This window comes from Triturus cristatus, chromosome 3_2 (assembly GCF_964204655.1).
Source record: "Triturus cristatus chromosome 3_2, aTriCri1.1, whole genome shotgun sequence".
NCBI lineage: Eukaryota > Metazoa > Chordata > Amphibia > Caudata > Salamandridae > Triturus > Triturus cristatus.
The window spans coordinates 1,114,515,903-1,114,536,392 of record NC_140584.1 but is presented as its reverse complement, the minus strand read 5'-3'; positions in this window follow the sequence as shown (position 1 = coordinate 1,114,536,392).

The following is a 20,490-nucleotide window of genomic DNA, read 5'->3' as shown; positions in this document are numbered from 1 at the left end:
AGTATTGGAATGGGAGATGGAAGTCTGCCTTTAATTTCTACCATTTCCTCAGGTCTGGGAATACAAAAGGGAAAGATGGAAATGAGACATTATCTCAAGCCCGCACTTGCCTATATATCCTGGGCAGGCATGGAGACGTCAACCTCCGGACTTCATTTGTGCTGAAGTCTTTCACTGTAGAGGAGAGCGGCAAAGTGTGGGCAGGGCTTGGTGTGTGGCTCGGATGTTTGCACTGCAAGGAACTCACAGGTGCAGTCAAGGCAAACTACACAGAGCGCAACAGGACTCACAAGACTTTTGATGCTGACATTCATCTCGTATTCTTGGACTATAAGGTCATTTTGTGTCTGAGAGTCTCTTGCTAGGCAATTGCAATACTTAGTTGCTGCCACTCTTTGCTGGGAGTTTGATTGTGATAACGCTTTCATTTGGAGTTATCAAAGATAAATAGGATGCAGAGACGTAGGCCCAGAATACACTTTTTTCCACTAGGCATTTCCTCAGTGGAATGAGGCCACTAGAGGCTGTTTTTGTATATATAAGGGGCTGCTGCTGGTGCCTCTACAATTTTCTCAAATGTTTAAAGCAGGCATGGTTGAACAGAGAGGGAGTTCAGGAGAGAGAGAGAGAGAGAGAGAGGGTACACAGAAGAAGAGAGAGAGAGAGAGAGAGAGAGAAGGAGAGATGAGAGGAAGAAGGGTGCAGGGCTAGTTTGCCCATCTTTGCCAGGGCTTAGTTTGTTTCACTGTCCTCCCTGCAAAGAGGTAACATTAAAAAACAATAATTTAGAGTTTGATTTACACTTTATTCATAGTCATCCATCCAGCGATTACAAACTCTATTGAACTTGTTATTTCTCATAGGTACCGGGAGAAATACTTAACTCAGAGATAGTGGGGACTATTCACAAACTGCATTTTGAAGCACGGTTAGTAGTGCTACAATAGTTCTAATAATGGAATACAAATTGCAATTCACACACATACAAGTGTAATTCTCCACCTCCACCAGCCCTTTCTCTTCTATGTTGAGATCCCACTCATATTTAATACTTAGGGCCCGATTACGATGCAGGCTGAAACAGCTTGGACTTTCCTTTCTGACCGACCCATTCTGATGGGGTCAGTTGGAAGGGAATCCAAATCGGATTTCTAAATGATCTCAGCCCGTCCGCCATTCAGAAAACATTCAATAATCCCTCGGCCGGCTCTTCCCGGTCGAGGGACTACAATGGCTGATTCCCACGGCCTTTTTGTGCTGGTCTTTCCAACACAGAAAGCCTTTGGGAATCAGTCTTTGGAGGCCCCCATAGGTGTAAGGCCTCTGAGTGGTGCCCCCCTGTTGATCCCTGCACCTGGTGTCTGGCACCTTGAGGTGACTGCCACCGAGTGCAGGGATGAAGTGCACCTCTGCTCTTTACAATAAGAGCATGAATTCTGTTCAGAATGCATGCTCCCATTGTAAAGTATAGGATTCCGACTGAACAGTGATTGGTCGCAACCTACTCACCGGCCTGGAACCGACAACAGGAGGTCATTCGGTTCCAGTTCCCAACTAATGTCAGGCGGACTCCGATCCTTCAGACATTGGAATCAGCCCCTTAGTAATAAATGTGTGAGGATCAGGGGGAGTGAGTGAGAAATAAGATTCTATTTACTACTAAATAGGAGGGAAGGCTGCTAGGGAGGGGAATGCACCCACCCAGAAAAGAGTAAACCCATAGCTATTCTCAAACTGCATTTCTAAAGTTTACAACAGATAAAAAGAACCCCAAAACAGTAATAAATGACTCCAGCTCAACCTGAAGTAACTTCAGCGCTAAACACGGCCAAACCACTGGTACTGTAACACTTGTGCAGAATAAGGGACTTGAAAAAAACTCTATAGAAAATAATGATAAATTCAATTATTTAAATTAGTTACAAATTCAAATAAATATTATTTAATGTGAAAAAATCTGAATGTAAAACATTTATTAATTATTTATAACGTGTTAATTTTCTTTGAATGTATACATTAATGTAAAATTATTTTCTATTAAACTATAATTAAATTACTTAATAATATTCTGTACAACCTTTAATAATTATTAATGCATGATAAATACTCCAATTTCAATTTCAATTCTCCAATTTCAATTTCAATTTATTGCATAATTAACAAGAATTATTACAATCCACATTTAGTATAAAAACAATTATAAAACTTGCGTACATAAATTATTTATTTCGTCTTGTCTTTGTTTTAATTTTAGTATATATATGTATGTATATATATATATATATATATGTATTATTATTTATTTATTTATTTTTTATTTTTTTTTAAAACCGTTTCACAAAGTCCCCGGAAGAATATACTTGTTGTTTTTGAGTTCTTGGTCTAACACGTTTTAAGATGTAATCACGTGGTAGAACATCCAGCCTTATCACTGAAATCCTCTTTGGTTATGGTGTAGGGCTGCTCATTTGCCCAGGAGTAGTTTTTTAGCTTCTGTCATAAATTTGAGTCCCCGGCAAGCAAGGATGGGAGAGGAGCCACTCAACCAAGTTATTATCGCTTGCCGGCATGTTTTTATGTTCAAATTGAGGCAAATAGCGCGTAGGTATTTCCTTCTCAGTGTCATTAGCGCTGGGCACACACAAAACAAGTGAGTTAGAGTTTCGTTGTGGTATCCACATAGTCTGCATTGGAGACTTTCGTTCTGATGTTTCCACAACGGTCTTAGATCTTTTGAAAAATGCAGGCCCAGTCTGTAGTCAATGAAATTTTTTTTTAAATGTTGACTAAAGTGAGTTGCTAAATAGGTCTGCTGTTTCTGATAAGAGTAGGAGGAGATGACAGTCCAAGCATGGCGTCGAGTAGCCAAAGTAGTTTTATCCTCTAGTAGAGATTTCCTTTTTTGCCTCTCTGTTGGCTATTTTACAGAAAGAAGTATGTTCAATTTCTTTGTTCCATGTTTCTAGGAGATCTAGTTCGTGCAAGCAGGTGTTCAAGTAGGTTGCCCAAGAGTTTCCAGTAGACACTCTGTCTTGGGAGCTTATCTCTTGCCAACAAACATAGTCCATGGACTTGGATTGAGCTAGCCGAAGTTTGTGACACCATTTTGCAAACCTTGACATTGAACGAAGGTGTTGATTTTGTAAACCAAATTCGAGACGGATTTGAGCCGCAGATGCTGATTTAGGTAGATTGAACACAGATTTGTAGATTTTGTTCTGTAGTTCGTTTAAGATTTTGGCCTCGCCTCCGAGCCAAGTGACTAGTCCATATGATAGTGTAGGTTGAATTTGGGCAGACATTACCCTAAGGAGGTGCGTATAGTCTGGACTCCCCATTTTTTTTTTAAGCTGTCTATATGCGTAAATTAATGTTTGGGACTTTGCTCTAATAGTCCGAGTGTGTTCTTTTTTTGAATTGCCTTTACCAATCGTCACGCCTAGGTGCCGGTAATAGTTCTCTTCTTCCAGTACTGACTTATCAATCGTCCATACGAATTTAATCTTCTTGTGCTCAACTAGACGAAGGATTTTTGTTTTTTCCCTGTTTAACTCCAGTTTTTCTTGTGTTAGATAGGAATGAAGGTTGGTTATTAGGCGTTGTAGACCTATTGGGGTTTTGCTTAATAGAACAATGTCGTCGGCAAACTGTAGGATTGGAATGAATTTGTTCCCTAGTTTGGGTGCATGGCTGTTTATTTGTCCTAGGTTACTACCTAAGTCTGCCAAAAACAGATTGAATAGGCACGGGGCCAGGACACAGCCTTGTTTTAAGCCGTCCTGAGTTTTGATTTTTGATGTTAAGCTCGATCCCTGGCTTAATTTAACCCTTGCCCATGTGTCTGTGTATAGGCTGATTATTGCGTTTAGCAACATCCTAGGCATCCCCCAGACTTTGAGCTTTTCCCATAGTCTTGACCGGCTCACTCGATCGAAGGCTGCTCTTATGTCTATAAAACACCCGTACAATCGTTGGTTCTTTTTCTCCGCTCTCTCCATTAGCAGTGCCAGTGTCGTCAGGTTTGTTGTTGTCCCCATCCCCTGTCTGAAGCCGATTTGGAAAAAGGGAAGCAAATTGTTGTTTTCTACCCATTCTTGAACCTGCTCTAAAAGACATGAAGCATACAGTTTTCCTTCTACATCTATAAGAGAGATCAGCCTGTAGTTAGCTGGGTTTCTTCTGTTCCCCTTTTTATAGATGAGGTGAATGATGTTTCCTTTCCACGATGTTGGCATACGGCGAGAGGTAAAGATTTGGTTGAACAAAGCTGTTAGGTGGTTGGACCAAAAGTCCTTGTTTAATTTAAATACGGCAGTCGGCAGTCCATTTGGACCCGGTGCACCCTCGGGTTTTAGTTTCTGTAAAAGTTTAGTTACACTTTTGCAGGATGTCAATGCTGGCTGGTCGCAATCCCATTTTTCCTTGTCCTGGTCAATTAGTTTATTTAAACTTTCCTGGGGGCCCACTTGATTGCCTGAATCCTCTGCATTAGTTGCCCGTAGCATTTTGTTACATGGGGCAGTGTCCTTTGTTGCATAGAGATTCCTTACGTGGGCTTCCCAGACGTTGGCATTGATGCCAGGATCATAAGACATCTCTTCACCTTTGTTCAATTCATTAATAATCCCCCAGAACTCCCGGGAGTTTTGCTGTTTGCTGGCTGCTAGGAGTTTTAGCCATATTGATTCTTTATATTTGGCCTTTGCAGCCCACAGCATTTTACGGTAATTCTTCCTCAAGCTCCTTAACAGACTGTGGTTTAAGTTGCTTCCATAGTTTTTGGAAGGTTGAACGTTCCGTTGCTCCCTGGATATTTTTTTTTTTTCCAGTCTTAATTCGTCAGTGAACCAGGGTTCTTTTAAGATTTTCAAGTTGTTTTGTATGGCTGGGGGAGCAGAGTGCTTTTGAATTAAAGTCTCAACCAGGTTTTCCCAGCGTTTTACAAGGTCTCCGTCCTCTAGTTGTTCATCTTCTAACATAAATTTGTTTGCTGTTACTTGGATTTCTTCGATTTTTCCCCCTCTCCATCTGATTTTTCGCAAGTTAAATTTCTCCGGCAAGTCAGACAGGGTGATTATATTGTTAAGCCTGGTGACTGCTGTTTTCAACCTGATGATTTGGGGAAAGTGATCACTTTCTGTACGGTGGGCTATGTCGTAGTCTACGATACTGTCTATTATGCTCTTGCTTATAATTGTAAAGTCTATGGTGGACTTGACTTTCCCACTCTTGTAAATTGGTCCTGTTGTTGAGTTTCCCCTTTTTTCACCTCTGAGGATTATCAGGCCCTGTGTTTCTAGGGTATTCAAGAAGGTTGCTAAGTAACCTGATCCGAATTTTGTGGTCTGGTTACGACTAGATGTTCCGTCTCCCGTTAGGTTAGAATTAAAGTCCCCTGAAATTATCAGTGGACATTGCTCGTTTGATTTCTGTAGGACTTTGATGAGTTTAGCTAGTGTTTCCATTTTTTCTTCCTTGCTTGACCGTTCAGGGTGAATGTAGATGTTTATTATTAAAAATTGTTGTAACAGCTTTCTGGTTATTTTTACTACTTGTACCCAGCTTAACCCCACGTCCAGCATCTCGGTTTCCCAGTTAAATTTCTGGGATACGTATATCGACAGCCCTCCACGTGGATGTCCAAATTTGGACAGCTTCTTTGCCAGGATGTGGTGTTCTGCGAAGCCTGGAATTGCAGGATGTATCAGATTCCAGGTCTCTTGGAGGAGGATTATGTCGTGTTTTTGGAAAAAGTGTTGGGTCTCGTGATCCTGGTCCATACTACTAAAACCATGTGTGTTCCATGAACACAAATTAATTATTTCCGGATAAGCTTTGTCAGAATATTGGTTTAGTGTGTGTTTATTATAAAATTGTGTTGCGACAGTTTTAGGAACTCTGTTGGTTTAGAATCAAAGGGATCCACGACCAGTCCTGGACTGAACTAGGGGGTCCTTTATTGGAAGGCAGGGTTGGGTAAGTGTACGTTGTTCCAGGGGTTTTCGCCTGGGTAGTAGAGCAGACACCGCGGAGACATGATTTATGCTTGTGACCGATTGATTCTTTCCCTTTTGGTGGAGAGGTGCCTCCGGTTAGGGGATATGGGTATCTGGGGCGTTTATGTTTTACTTTAGGTTGGAATTTATTTTTTAATTTAAACTTCAGAAAAGAAATGTAATGTAATATATTTCAACTAGTTAATTAGAAATTGAGTTAATAGTGTGGTTACGTTTTTCATTTTGTTCTATGTTCTAAAATTAATTTACATTGATAGGTAAAACATATTTTTACTTTAACATTTTTAAATTCAAATTCTTTTTGACCTTCCCCCATACTTATCCAAGGTGAGATTGTACAGTCAGGAGTGAAGTCTTAATGTTTCTGGGGGACTTTGAAGAAGCTTCTATGGGTCGCTTCAAAGGCTCATAAGACCTAATAGACAGCACTTAGGGACCAGAATGTTCTCAAGCAAAGGCCACTAGTAAGGTCTGGCACAGGTTCATTTGGTGCTGGTTAATTGGTCACTTCATAAAAAAAGACCTCTTGCAGCTTGTTGTGCCACTGTAGCCATACAGGAGGACACCCAACTGACCCCTGAAGTACACTTCTTTGTACAGGTACACAAGAGAGCGGGTGCAGTCATTCAAAGCTCCTCTCAGGTCACAGACAGCAGGTCCAGTCCTCTTCTGATCTTCTAATGGTCCAAAAATGCTTCTGAGCAGGGTTTGTTGGGCTGCCTCATTTATGCTTCGCACTATTAAGATCAAGCCCTTGCTGGACAGCTGCTGGAAGGCTAGTGCAAATTAGCATTCAAGAGTTTACCGCAGGGAAAAGGTCACTTTCTAAAAGTTACTTTTACTAAGTATTTATTTAAAAACGACCTTCAACGTAATAGGAAAACTGTTTTTTAATGACTGTTTTAAATGTTACCTCTCAAAAGTTATATATTAAATATTAAAATCTGCACTTATACATTTCTGGAATGCAGCTACATTCTTGCAAGTGAAAACAGGCTTTGGGGGCTAGTCACCAACTTTAATGTTGCACATGTTCCACTTGTGACACTTTACCTTGAGTATATTTAGGGGTTACTAATTAATATTAAAAAGTAGGCTTTCCCACCTTTCAAAGAGGATTATTTTGATTGGATTGAAGGTAGGTTTTAAGTTTGCTGCAGTCAGGGTGCACATGTTAGACTTGAAGTCATATTTTACAAACCAACCCTGTTGATGGCAGTATAGGCTCTACAGTCCACAGGTCGCTTTTTACTTCCGGACCCTGGGAGTATTTTCAACACCATATACAAGGAGGAATTTGGGATATCAGTGGAGGCACTAGTAGATAGTAAACCTCTGTAATCAGACAGGGCATAACACATAACATCCAGGATGTTGATAACTTGTCTCGGTTGATTAGCTTACTGAAACCATGGACAGCATGCAACAATGCCATTTGCCCTACAGAGCTGCTCTTCAGAACTTCAAGGGATTTAAATTATCCGTCATATTTGTAAAGGAATAACTCTGCCAACAAACTATAAATTGTGGGTGTAAAAATTTGAGTAATTTCCTTTTGCATAATTATTTATTTGAAATAACGCAAAATTACACATAATTACACAAAATGCAAATCTTTCATTTTGCGCTATATTTTAGTGTGAAATGCATAATTTTTTTAATTTTTGGAGCAAGGATGCATTTAAACAAAAACACAGTGAACTACAACCACTCTCTGTCTGCTGTAATGGAGTAGTTTCAAGAATTTCATGATAGAAGCATAACACAATTTTCCGCAAATTACACAGTAGTAATGTACATTTTACTCCGGCTCACTATAAATGCAGACCATACTTTTCCACAACACATTAGAACTTCTATATGGTTTGATAATAATGTAAGAGGCTGTAGGTCTGCTAGACATTTGGTCAAGATCTCTCCTGTATGTTAGAAAGGATCTCCTACAATAGTTTTTTTGGCTTAATTAAAATTGTGTAGACCACTTTTATGCACATTTACTTGAAAATAGCACAGTGCAGTGCCAAAAGCAATTTTGCTGGGCTGAGCTGTGTCATTATCACAACATAAGCATGCACCATATTAACAAGACCACAGAGCATCCTAGTGCTCACCCCTGCACCAGTGCTAAAAAAGCAGCCTAATACCAACTCAGGCACCCTTGCATCATAGTGCAGAACGTATGATTGTATTTGTTCAGGAAGGGACACATTCCTGCTCAAAAACAATCATTAATGGATTTTTGCTCCTTTTATGTGTGCTGCAGAAAGCAGCACACATAGAAAGTGCAAAATCCAAGGAGAAATAATAGTATTTCTCCTTGCAGGGTTACATAAACACCTCCTTTTCAAAGGCGTTAGTTTTTGGCACTGCCTCAATTTCACAGGTCCTTGTAAATCTGGAGCAGTGTCAAAAAGCCATGGGGGTTGCTGGGAATGACCACAACAGCACCCATTGCACTTCCCTTTGCCACAGAAAATTGCGTTGCAGTGGGCCATATTTACAATGCTTTAAGCCACACAAAGTGCCTTATCGCAGCCTTGTAAATATGGGCTTACATAGAGCGTCACCGGAGCGTTAAAAATGTGACTGCCCATTGGCGCTAGGGGCTTGAAAATATGCCCCATGGTTATACTCATACTCCATATCCATTTCCTGAGGCACTAGTAATTAGACAATCAGAATATGCACTGCATCCAGACTGCAGCAGTAAGGCTGCTGCGCAATACACCAAGAACTCATTCTGTGTCTTATCTGCTCCGCACCGTACAATGGCTTCCTGTGGAGAAAGGCTTTCAATCAAGCCTCATAAAGATTTTTATTAAAGCGAGTTCACCAAACGTGCTCCCTCTGCGTCAGCTTTATCCCCTGACCAGGGTGCTAAGTTCAGCAGACCTCATTTTGGCAGAGATTCCAAGCTTGAAGCTGGCCAAATAGGGACGAATGTCTTTTCTTGTCTTGGCACCTATGCTATGGAACAAACTGCCAATTTAATTAGTGAACTTATCTAATCACTTTAGTTTCAGAAAGCAGCCACAGACTTGGCTGTTTTAGGTCTGTGGCAACCGTGTCTCTCTTGCTGATGCATCAGATGCACTTGGGAGCCCTGGTCGGGGCAGCCATGTACAGCATAAATTATTGTTACATAACATTTGTGAGAGAATGCATGTCCACCTAACTCTGAATCAAGTCCTATATATATATTTTCAGAAATAAAAAAAACGGTTATGTAAAGGCCTAAGATACCTTTTTAACAGGAGTTCGATCCAACATGTGGCCTGTTGTTGGATGTCTTTGATTATTTAGAGCAAATAAAACAAGGTGATGGAAGGAATGTTTGAATTAATCTCAGCAATTGGCCAAACCTCTGGGCTGCATTCCAGACCATCATGTTTCACCCACCCACTGTGCCATTCAAGAGGGAGACTCACCTTATGCGAATCAATCTTGAACCTACTCCTTTAGGAACAGTCCAGCCCAAACTGCGAGGCCAGGTCCCCTCCAAATGGAAACACAGGCAACTTCAGACCAGTTTCAACCTATTTAGGTTTAACCATTAAGGCATAGCTGGAGTTCTATGGCACAGTGATCACGGGACCCACATCTGGCCATACCGACATACGTAGGGCATCTACTGAAAAAACAACAAGGTGATGGAAGGAATGCTTGGATTAATTTCTGTCACTGGTGATGCTCTGGACCACAGTCCAGACCATTGTTTTTTGCCCACTGTGCCATTATTGACAGTAATCCGCCTAACTGATGTGCCCTAATAAGGATGAAACCAGTCTTGGTTAACTTGTGTTTGGTTCATAGAGGACCTGGTTGTGCTTGTGTTGGACTACTCCAGTTGGAGCACAGTCAAGCCTTATTTGCATATGTCTGGGCACAAAATTGAGGAGGCATGGTGTGCAAAATAATGATGGATTAGGATGTGGCTCTAAGTAATTACCAGTGGATGAGATTAATCAAGCATTTCCTCCATCACTTTTTTTGTATACATCTTTTTGGACATTAGGAGGCTGAGGTAAAGGGACATTTTATGAGTCTCAGATTCTATAGTCAATCACAGTCTTACAAAATATTGTGTTTAATATACAGATGAACAGTTAGGCACATTTTTGTGTGCCATAAGAGATTGAGTATCAAGAAACGCTTGATGAATGGCCTCATCTGAATACTTTTAGGTACCATAATACTTCTTTACCAGATAAAATAGCAGCAAAGTTACAACTACTTCATGTTTGCTGTGAAGCATTTATATTTTGAAACTTCAATTACTTTGTCACAAACATGATGGGTATCCATTCTGCCTTACTGTGCCTTAGAGTGCAATTCATTTAATGTCACTTGTTATAAACTGGATGGATATCTGACATATTTCAGATGGCATTGCTTCCAGCAGAAACAAAGGGCCTATTTTATGCCCTGCATTTGAGTTTTGCAGACAGGTTACTCTCTCATGTGATGGGTATCCTGTCTGCATTATTACAAGTGAATTGTATCATAATGAACTTGTAACAAAGCAGACGTGATGTTGGTCACATTGTGACAGCAAATCCATCTGCAAACCTCAAAATCTGGGGGAAGAACTCGTTATAGCCCTTTCCAGACTGCAGCCTGCCTGCTGCTTCATGGGGGCTCCATCCTCCAATGTGCCTTGCTGTCTAACGTGACCAACGCCGGTCCATTTCGCGCCAGGAGACGCTTAAAAGCAAAACAGGGCTACCGCAGCACAAGAGCCCATTTCAGCGTTTTCCAATCTCCTGCCTGTCTGCTGCTTCAAGGGGACTCCATCCCCCAATGTGCCTCGTGGTCCAAAACAACCAATGCGGGTCCATTTCACGCCAGGAGGCGCTTAAAAACAACACAGGGCTACCGCAGCGCTGGAGCCCATTTCAGCCCTTTCCATTCTGCTGCCTGCCTACTGCTAAAAGGGGACTCCATCTCCCAACGTGCCTTGCGTTTCAACGAGACCAACACCGGTCCTTTTTGCGACAGGATGTGCTTAAAATCAACACAGGGATACCGCAGCGCGGGCCGCGCGCGGGCCTGCCCATGCCATGCCCGGGTAAAGCCCAGGCCAAAGGCAGGCCCGTCTGTGTCCATCAGTGCCAGGAAGAGGCAGGGCAGGGCCACATCCCTTGGTTCAGCCATGAGCGGTTGAAGAGGACTGCTTGATTGCCTGCCGTTTATTCTACTGAACTCTGCAATTTAAAGGTACTGCTGGGTTCACGGGGGACCTACCGTGGAGTTTTCTATTCCCCATTCCAGTACTGTTCCCACACCATTACTATGCTGGTTAGACTGAAATAATTGTAACTAGTGGGTTTGCTGGAGAATTGGGGGAGGGAGGGTCTTGGCTATTATGGCTGGATACAGTGGCTGGATACAGTGTTCTGTTGTTGATAACAGAGTAGGGTGGCAATGCAGAAAAAGCCCCAGCCTGATTTATTCCCCCCTTTGAGGGCTTATAGAGCTATGGGTAAAAGGAAAGGGCGTGACAAAGCCCAGCGAGCTCCCCACCCAAATAAGAGGGGCACTGGTGCTATCTGTCATGAGTCAATAGACAGGATTGAGACCCTTCTTTCAGAATGCCACGAGATTGCGACCGCAGATTTTACTACACCCCCCGCCCAAGTGGAAAATCCACCAATGACTGTAATCTAGTATTAAATTCTCCACCTGTGCCCCCCAAGTAAAAGATCTGATCTTGCAAATTTCATCCATGTTAAAAAAGCACAGCAATGGTAAGAACAAGCCTAGAAGCTGTGTTCCTAGTTTAATGCCAAACCCAAATACAGTGACGCAGTCTAGCGATAACCAGTTCACCAGTGATGAGATATATGTACCCCAAATAGAGTGCCACAATAGATTCGAGGACCTCATGGAAAGGGTCAATAAGGAAGTGGTAGGTGGGGAGAATGACCAAGGCAGTGGGAATGTTGAGCTAGGTTCAGGCTTAAAAAAACACGATCGAGTCTTTGCTAGAAGAGGTGGCTGTCCTAAGGAAGGAGATTAAAGATCTAGCGGGGCAGGGCAGGAAAGATAACCTGAATATTAGGGAAGTTGATATTGGCAATCCACCTACTCGTAGAATCAGGGCCTTTTGAGGGGGAAAGAGGAAGGTCTATCCCCCCTAGTCCAAATATATTCTATTGTGACCCTCGGCTCAAGCCTATCCCGAATCAATTAATCTTTGAGAAAAATGACACACACAGCAAAGCACATGTATATAGGATGAGGGTCGCACTAAGCTTTTGCGAGGGTAAGGAGGTGGTCAGGGGGGAACCATAGGAAGCAACCCCATTAGCAGATAGGTGTTCTCATATGTTTGGTACCGGGGGTCCAGTAGGAATGGGCAAAATAGTGAATGGAATCTTGAAGTGATGGTCGGAACGCTTGCAGTAAATCACAAGTTCTTTATTTAAGAACAATACATGAAAACAGGTGAGCGCCAGGATACACCTCCACCTCCTAACCCAGACTAACTGCAACTCCCAGAACCCGAATGTCACTGACTCAGTGACATTCCATGCACGCACACACTCACCTTAAAGGTACATCCAAACCACGAGACACACGACACTAAAGTAGGACACAACACATCCCCCCCCCTTAATACAACAAACAGACAGCTAACTAAACCAAAATACAAAACAACAAAAAACAAACGCAGCTTTTCCCCACATACACAAATAGAACACAAAGCACAAAACAACTGTACTACACAATATACTCCTTGAGCCAACTAGGCAAAATCTTTTTCCTTTTGCCTGGCCCCATGCAACCATCACCAGAAATAACATCCCCCTGTAAAGGTATCGTGACACTTCCCTGTGGAGGTACCATGGTTGGCTGACACGACATAGACCCTTCCCCCTCTGTAACAGAAGAAGTATCCTTGGCACCCCCATGACAGAATTCATCCTCCTGAGCCACCTCACATTCCCGTACATCTTCCACAGCTAACTGTGACCGTAGATTACTATTCTCAAAATAATCCTCCACCCAGTCAAAATCTTCCCTTTGATCCTCCACAAGATTACCACCATCTTGACTACCAATCACAGCTATGTCTTTCAAATTCCACACCTTCCCATCACTTAATCTAACCGAATTCCTCAAAACTTCCATAACTTGCTGAGGTGCCTCAAATTTACTCTCTCCTTTGACAACTTTGAACGGTTTTTTGACCCGTACCCAATCACCAACCTCAATATTCACCTCCTTGGCACCATGGACCCTATCATAATAAACCTTTGTCTTTGAATGTACTTCTTCCAATCTTCCTCGTACATCACTAGGAGACCAATGATGTACGCCACTTTGTACTAACCACTTTGGATTGTACTTACTCCTTGGCATTCTACCCCTCATCATGACAAAAGGAGGCAAACCAGTTTGAACTTGAGAAGTAATTCTGTATGACCACACCGCTTTTTGTACTTGTATCCTCCAATCCAGATTTTTGTTCATTGACGCTTGGATGACTCCTTTAATCACCCTATTAAAACGTTCCACCGTACCATTCCCACTTGGATTGTACAGCGCCGTGGTTTTGTGTTTAATCCCACACCTTTTAAAATACTCTTTAGCCATATTTGAAAGAAATTGCACCCCATTGTCCGTAAGAATGCAACCCGGTAAGCCTTCCATCACAAAGATATTATCCAACAATCTTAACACGGACTGAGTATCTGCCTTCTCTACAAATTCTACAACTGGCCATTTGGTAAACAAATCTATAGCCACCAACCCATACTCTTTCAATTCACCAACCGGTCCAAAAATGTCCACCGCAATAGTATCCCATGGCAAACCCGGAATCAAACCTTCACTCATTGTGGGTCTTAAAGTTTTCAGAGATTTGTCCGCCGAGCAACAAACCGAACAAGTCTTCACAAAACTTTCAATCTCCTTGTCAATTCCTGGCCACCAGAACATCCCCTACACAATCAACTTCGTTCTGACAATTCCAAAATGCCCCTCATGGCATAATTGTAAAATCCTTCCACGCAACGTTTTTGGAGGAATTATTCTATCACCTCTCAACAACAGATCCCTGTCAAGAACCAATTCCATCCGTACCTCCCAATAGGATTGCAAACCTCCCATGATACTTGCCTTCCTCGGCCACCCCTTAGAAACGTACTCCACAACTCTCTCCAACACCTCGTCCTTAGACTGTTCCTCCAGCCATTCACCTTTACTGATAGCAGCTGCAACAGAATCATGTACTAAGGCTATACTACAGTTCCCCCAAGGATCATCCACACACTCCTCCAACGGAGTGGGCAATCTTGATAGGCAATCCGCCACTACGTTTTCCTTGCCCGGAACATGCACCATCTTATAAATGAACTCCTTCATCCTCATTGAAATTCTGGCCAATCTAGCCGAAGCAACTGCTGTACCCTCACTAGATAAAATGCGAACCAAAGGTCGGTGATCCGTACGAATCACCACAGGTTTCCCCCACACAAAAGCACAAAAATGTTCAAGTGCCCATGCACACGCCAATGCCTCTCTCTCTATGATCGGATATTTACTTTCCACTGGTGACAATGCTCTAGAAGCAAATAAGATAACCTCCTCTTTTCCATCTTTCCCTTTTTGTGACAACACAGCACCAAGCCCTTTATCGCTAGCATCCGTGGTCAACAAACAGTCTAAATTCGGATCAAAACTAGCAAGAGCATTCACTGCTTGAAGGTCCACCTTGACTTCCCTAAATTCTCTTTCACACTCCTTATTCCAATCAAATTTCGCATTTTTCTTTAAAAGTAAACGAATATTGTAAACTTTCGATGCAAAGTTCTTTATGAACTTCGCACAATATTCTGCCATACCCAAAAATTACCTTATCTCTTCCTTAGACACAGGAGCTGGTGACCTAATAATGTTTTCAACCAATGTTGGTTTAGGTCTTACCCCTTCCTCACTTATAATGTGCCCCAGATACGAGACACTCCTCTGACCGAACTTACATTTAGTCAGCTCAACTGTTAGCCCCACTGACTGTAAAGTTTCTAAAACCTGAATCAATTTGTTATCATGTTCCTCTTTGTCTTTCCCTGCAACCAAAATGTCATCTTGGAAAAAACGTACACCATCTACATCACCAAACAATCTATGCATTAGTCTCTGAAAAACCGCTGCAGCAGATGCAAGCCCAAAAGGCATTCGTGTGAATTGAAAGCACCCAAATGGCGTAATAAAAGCTGGGATGCTCCTTGAATCTGCTTCCAAAACAACCTGATGGTAGGCCGCAGATAGGTCGATGGTAGAAAACCACGTAGCCCCTCGCAAAGATGAAACCATCTCATTGATTTTGGGTAAAGGAAACTTTTCTATCACAATGTTATTGTTTAAATGGCGCAAGTCTATGCATAGCCGGATTTTTCCGTTAGGATTGCGGGCCACTACAACCGGAGAAATCCATGCTGATGTCTCCACCTCTTCAATAACCCCCTTGCTTAACAAATTCTGTATTTCACTTTTTACCTCATCCCTAATTAATATCGGAATGGGTCTTGCTTTGTGAACTTTAGGTTGTGCATCCTTTCTCAGTACTATTTTGTGCTCAAACCCTCTGAGCTCCCCTAAGTCTTTCCCGAACACCTTAGGAAATTTTCTGCTCAACCTTTCACCCATCTTACTGCACTCATCCATTATCAGCACCTTTTCCACACTATTAGGATCTAGAATTACATGCAGATCCTTTTGATCGAACCATCCCAACACTGACGGTCCCCTCTTAGCTATGTACAATTTTCCTCTTGTGGATCTCCCTTTAAATAAGAATGTCAACCATCTGAAACCTAACATGTCAATTTTTTCTCCCGTATAACTCACGGGATTTACATCTGATTTGTTTAAATGGTTCCCAATTTTTCCTACAAATTTTTCTTTCCAAATTTCTTCATTTATAATTGTGTACGGTGATCCAGAATCCGCATACACCATTACCTTAACTCCACCTAAGGATAACTCACAAATAGGTTTCCCATCCATAGAATTATCCTCTATGTTCAACATGAAGCTTCCCCTCACGCTCTTCACACATTCTTCCTCACCATCACCGTCTTCCTCCTCATCATCCCATATGTACTTTACATTGCTGCGCCTACGACACATTTTGCTAAAATGCCCTAACAATCCACAAATACCACACTTTTTCTTCAAAGCCGGGCACATTTTGCTAAAAGCTAAATGTTCTTTGCTGTCGCAACGATAGCATCTTCTCTCCTCAGTCTTAAATTCTCTCACTTGGTTCCTCGTGGGTTGATTTGTCCATCTCCCTTGCGTACGTTGGAAATTTGGTTTAGCTTTACTTTGAATTTTAAATACTCCCTCTGTCGCCTTTTCCGGATCCTTCTCTGCTGCCTTGACCACTGTCGCACCTCTCCCAAACATTTCTGACTTCCTCATTATGGCCAGCACGTCCTCCAGTGGTGCGTCACCTTTCACCCATAAGCGGTCTTGTAGAGGCGAATTGTTATTGTGCATAACCAAATGATCTCTAATTAAGTCATCATGTAGATCACCAAACTTGCAATCTATCGCCAATTTCTTCAAATCATCTAACCAGTCATCAACAGTCTCATTTTTGGCTTGCTTCCTCTGAAAAAATCTGTGCCTAATTACACCTATGCAAACCTTCGGGGCAAAATACTTGTCCATATCTTTTATTGCATTCTCAAAAGTATTTAAATTTGCATCTGACACTTTGGACATTCTTGAATAAGTTTTTAACCCCATAGGTCCTAAAGAATGTAGGAGTATTCTCTTTTTCTGTTCTGGTTTCATTTTCCCCGCTTCATCCACAGCCGAGATATAGTTAATAAAGTACTCTTTCCATTCTAACCATTTGATACCTGGTTCTGCTCCTGTTGCCCAAAAGGTGTGTGGGTTACTTATTGAATAATTCTGATGTGCCATCTCCACAGTTGTGGGATTTCCTTCGTTATCCCCTTCACTCATATTCCAATCTTTTAATAACAAAAATTAAAATTCTGGGTCAATATTCCTTGTTTGGGGTATTCCCCCGGCAATCTCACCTGTTCTCGCTGCATTCCGCTGCTCCGAACACCTTGTGGTTCACTTTATTTGTTTCTTTTTTTTTTTTTTTTGAGTTCCCCTTCAGCACCGTACGAACGTGTTGCTTGGTTACCAACGCTGAAATTGACTAATGAGAAAAAAAAAATGGCCGCCACGTTGGGTCACGCAACGTGATCTTGCGTGCCTGTGTTGAAGTATTCCTAAGCACTGCGCATGCTCCTGATGTGTCCAGATGCTCCTCTTACGTCAGGAGCGCCTCGCGCGTACAGTTCCGGAATCTCCACTGCGCTTTGTATCTCGCCAACAGCGCGGACCCTCCAACCGTCCAAGACTCTCCTGGACGGACAAGTATGTGAAACAGTTCCTTTTCCTGTTCTTTTCCTTGTTCTTCATCCGCCGTCACCCGTCCAAATAGCGTAATACTCGAGAAGGATAACCACAAAAATAATAAAAAAAAATATCCACTTCCTCAGCTTTTTTTTTTTAAAATTCTTCGCACGCCGCTGCTCCAATCCCAATCGTCGCCAATTGAAGTGATTGTCGGAACGCTTGCAGTAAATCACAAGTTCTTTATTTAAGAACAATACATGAAAACAGGTGAGCGCCAGGATACACCTCCGCCTCCTAACCCAGACTAACTGCAACTCCCAGAACCCGAATGTCACTGACCCAGTGACATTCCATGCACGCACACACTCACCTTAAAGGTACATCCAAACCACGAGACACACGACACTAAAGTAGGACACAACAAATCTATGTGGTTCCCAGCAGGACAAGAACCATGAAATATGTCTAACTGAAGTCCCTAGATTGGTAAAGGGTGGTCGAGAAGATTGTGAATCACTCATAAATAAGGTTGCTATTTGGTTTAGGGAAATTCAGCACGGCTACTCAATAATAAGATAATAAATGTCAAACGAGTAGCGGTCCCGGGTTCTGCTAAGGATGTAGTTATTGTCTCATTTTCCTCCCCAGCCATTGTTGATGGTCTCATGTCAATCAACTCACGTACTATCCCCACAGCTCTCACGTCCATTACGATGAGATACAGACTTCCGGTAGAATTAGATCCAATGATTTCCGGGTCTGTATCAAGAGGGGAGTCTTACACTAACACAAGTGGCCCAGGTATACAAGTATGACTGCACAGAAGAGTATTGCTACACCCTGATGAATGCATGATGCCCCCTGGTCAATCTAGGGAAGGGATGGCTTCCTTGACATCGTCTCATCAACCTCGCAGTGGATAGCATGGATTGCCAGCGCAAATTGAGTGTGGGTGCTTTTTTAAAGTTAGAGCAGCGCGCAGAATTGGCAGCGCAATTTTTAAACAGAGCGCGCGTTTCTTCGTGTAATTACATTGTCTTTTTTTAAACATTTACTCGCGTTAACGATCGCCAGAGTAGCACTTACTTGCACTCTAAACTGTGACCTTCACTGCGCTTTTCGCAGGCCGTTAGCCGTCAGTCTGGGACACTGCAGCACAGCCATCTTGGGGGTAGTGTAGAGGACTCTGGAGAGGCGCCACTTCCGTGTGTGCTCTAGTTGGAGACACAGGAGGCGGGGCCCCTACTTAAGACGAGGGGAACAAGCAGTTCGTTCCTTGACATCGTCTCATCAACCTCGCAGTGGATAGCACGGATTGCCAGCGCAAATTGAGTGTGGGTGCTTTTTTAAAGTTAGAGCAGCGCGCAGAATTGGCAGCGCGTTTTTTAAACAGAGCGCGCGTTTCTTCGTGTAATTACATTGTCTTTTTTTAAACATTTACTCGCGTTAACGATCGCCAGAGTAGCACTTACTTGCACTCTAAACTGTGACCTTGACTGCGCTTTTCGCAGGCCGTTAGCCGTCAGTCCGGGACACTGCAGCACCGCCATCTTGGGGGTAGTGTAGAGGACTCTGGAGAGGCGCCACTTCCGTGTGTGCTCTAATTGGAGACACAGGAGGCGGGGCCCCTACTTAAAGCTGCTATGACAACGCGCAGCGGTGACGCGCAGCGGAAGCGCCGTCTCAGCGCCGGAGTCACGCCAGAGTCCAGCCCGTCTGTGCCCGTCCGGGCCCAGACGGGCACAGGGCAGGATACTATGGCGAAACCTAAGGATGCGATTCGTTCCTACGATCGCACAGAACTTATGGCTCTTCGGCATGCATTGCCTAACAGCGAGGAACTTCTTTCGCGACGCTCTTCCTCCTCTTTCGTCAATGAGGTAAGGAGAAATCCCTTGGCCCCTACAGGTAAAAATGACCTGGCGATAGGGCTTTTGAATTGCAGATCCCTCCCGCGTCATGCGACAGAAGTCAATCTGCTTATCCAAGACTCTGCCCTAGACGTTCTGCTGCTAACGGAAACGTGGTTGACCCCTAGTTCCGATGCAGACATCGTGGAGGCCCTTCCGCCAGGCTACCTGATTTGTCATGTAGATAGACCAGAAGGGCGAGGAGGTGGCCTCGCCATTATTTACAGGAGTCTGTTTGTTTGTAGGGCACAGAATGGCCAACTCTCGGATTGTGAGAGCTGCCATTTTTCCCTCAGGATATCCCCGACTGTGTCCATATCGGGCCTGCTGATCTACCGTCCCCCAGGTGTCGTGGGCAATTTCGTGAGCTCCCTAGTTGAATCAGTTACGACTCTGGCCACATCAACGGCCAATTTTATGGTGCTGGGCGACTTGAATCTCCACTTCAACGAGCCCACTGACCAAACAGCTCTGGATCTCCAGAGCGTTTTAAAAGAGTGTGACTTGAACCTAATCAATTCTGGGCCCACTCACGAAAAAGGACATTTACTCGATCCGATGTTCTCGAACATCCCTCGCCTCACGGCAAAGCCCGCCCTCTCTCTCCCTTGGTCAGACCATTTCTTGGTCCCAGCCTGTTGGCTAATTGATCCACTACCGATACGTACCAAACAGGCTTTCTTGGTGGACCGAGCTTGGTCCAGACTGTCGGTGGAGAAGTGGACCTCGAAATTGGAAGAGACGATCCCTCCTTGCGCGTCGGATCCAGTCACGGCCGACTCCAACATTAACAACTGGCTATCCGCCTCCCTTGATACTCTGATCCCGAAAAAGAGAGTCCAAAAGAGGGAGAAACGGGTTGGCTCGGCTCCGTGGTATTCGGTAGAACTACGCACCCTTAGGAAAGGATGTAAAAGGATGGAGAGGCTATGGAGGAAGAACTGGGACGATCATAGGAGAGAAGAATATCGTGCTGCAATGAGGGGCTACAAGTCAGCTGTACGACTTGCAAAAGCCCTTTTCTTTGAAGATCGGATTAAATCTGCCTCTAGCTCCTCCAGGGAAAGTTTTAGAGTGCTCAGAGAACTGCTCAAAGCTCCGGAGCCGGTTGCCATGCATGATAAACAAAAGAGCACGGAACTAGCGGAGTTCTTTAACACGAAAATCGAGAA